Raw genomic sequence first — 2,603 nt, forward strand, 5'->3', positions numbered from 1 at the left:
ATGGTCTCGATCTCTTGATCTCGAGATCCGCCCGCCTCAGCCTCCCAAAGTGCTGGGATTACAGGTGTGAGCCACCGCTCCCAGCCTATTTGGCTTCTTCTTTTAATAGGAGCTCGTTTCTTCTTCATGATGGTCATCTGTCCTGACAGATAGCCCTTTAACTTGCTTATGAATTTTAGAAAATTCTTTGGATCATGTTGTGTTTGCATATGTATTTGTTCTTTGTCATTGCTATGCCATGTTTATTTTAGTTTACCTCCCTCTCTCTTTCTGTCTCTGTCTAGTCAGACAATCATGAGGATTAATTTCTGAAAAGCTAGCAAAGGCTAATATTCTTTTTTAATCCCTTTCACTACCTCTGTCTTCTATAAAGATTTAACTCTGAGGGGGTTATGTAATTAACAGTCACCAATTCTGTTTGTTTTTACCCCTCTACAAGGAAATAGACTAAATAGCCAAGTTGCAAGATACCACTGCTTCTTTTAAGAATGATGGGTTTCCCAGGTGATACTTGAAAGAAGAGATAATGACCACCTATCTCCTTCATCCTGGTCACACAGAAAGGTAGGTGAGTAACAGCTCCTCTAGGATACATATCTACATTTGCACTATTATGTGACTCACTCTATCTGCTTCTTCAAAACATTGCTTCTTATTATGTTTGCCTATGTGATGATAGTCAACTCACAAAAATAGCTGCTATTCAATGATGAGTACAAAATGAAAAACTTGGAAGATCAGGAAAATGCTTTCTTCCTTGAGGATCTTACAAGTTATTTAGCTGTTATTTATTGAACATCTACTATATGCAAGGCTTAGCACAGGGCCTTAGAAATGAATAACACTCACCCTGTCCTCGTGAAGCTCAGTATAGCAGAATGGAAACTAGTCAGAACCTTCTTAGTGTACTTCCTGACTGTGGAGGCAACTTGTGACCCTTTTCTTGACTACCCACAAAGATATTGTTATTGCATTTATAAATCATTAAAACTGTAGGATCAGAAGGGGACTTCTCAGGAACAGATATAGGTACACAAGATTGACTCTTTCATCATGATAGTTGTGGCAACAAGGAGCTGCAAATAACATGTTTGCTAGCATGGTCAGCTCAAATCTCAGTGCTTCATGGGAATAGATTTTTCCACAGCTTGATAATACAAAGTTGGGCAGTAACCCTAAGATCCCTACAATATCAGCTCTAGGAAAGCACCTCACTCTTGAACATGTCACACATCTAATAGAGAGTTATGATTATATTTACATAAAGCTACATACCATTTTTTGAAATTTTCTTGTGTATGAATGAACCATGGAATATACTTTCTAATAATTTCAGATTAAATAAGATTTCCAGTTTCTTCTCGATTTTAACTGATTTTTCTTTTTTTACCTATCCAATAACCTTGACTCAGATGATTTATTCACACAGTAAACAAATTTTCCAAGGCATTCTTAATTTCAAACATTCTCTTTCATTATCTTTCTAAGCCTTCAGAATATCCCAAAACTTCTAATTTTTTTCTTTTATCTGTTTATTTTCTTGACACACCCTTAGGAGGTCCTAATGTCATGTGTCCTGAAATTCTAATTTTTTAATATCTAAGTTACACCTCCTAGATTGCATCCAGCACCAAGAAACAACACAAAACCCCCATGTGTCAGAACTTATGGCCTGATTTGGAGTTTGGAAAATACAGTCACTATACAACTAAAGTAATCTTTAAGGAATGGAAAAATTCCCAAAGCTGTGGAGTGGGAAGAATAGTAGGAACCTCCACAAACCTTTGTTAGGCCACAATTTGCTTCTGGACCATAGTTTAATGATCTGACTTCTAGATAGAAAACATTTTTTGAACCACCTAAAATTATAAAATATCAAGTGGTTATCAGTGTAATGATTAACATTTTAATTTTAATGTTCTCAAAATGACTTATTATTTTATTTTGGAGTGAGGTAGAAAGGGATGGCTCTTCTTATTCAGGTGTTTTTTTGTTTGTATGTTTCTGTCAAGTTTGTAAACTGTACATAAGTCTTTTCATTTAATTGGATCAGAAAAGTCTCCTCATGGTGAAAATCTGATGTATTTCAAGTAGTTAGGAATTAATGTTTATTCTAAATTGTGGCCTTTTAAGATTTATGATCTTATTTTGTTTTGCATAAAAGGTCAAAAAGAGGAAATAGTCATACCTAATCTGTAAATCATGGATAAGATATATATAAAAACATTTTGCTACTTAATAAAATTTAGATAATGGTTATTAAATTCACTGTTCATCTGTGGTTCTCTTTTTAAAAATAGTCTTATTTATAATTTATGTAAATATAATTCAAAATTATACATATAACTCAGCTATTATTCTTTTAAACTGAATCTTACTTACGGTCACAAAATAAGTTTTCTTAGGCCTGTGGAATATTCTCAGGGTCAATATGTATAAAAGACTAAAAAAGTGCTACATCTCAGATTAGCACAATTATTGAATAATTGGCACAATTATCTCAGCCTGTGAGATCCAAATATCTTTGTGCCCTAATTATAATACTTAACTTTAAATGGGTAAAAGGTGTTTCAGTGGTCGATTAATCAAGTTCTAATCATAGG

This window comes from Mandrillus leucophaeus, unplaced genomic scaffold (assembly GCF_000951045.1).
Source record: "Mandrillus leucophaeus isolate KB7577 unplaced genomic scaffold, Mleu.le_1.0 Scaffold753, whole genome shotgun sequence".
NCBI lineage: Eukaryota > Metazoa > Chordata > Mammalia > Primates > Cercopithecidae > Mandrillus > Mandrillus leucophaeus.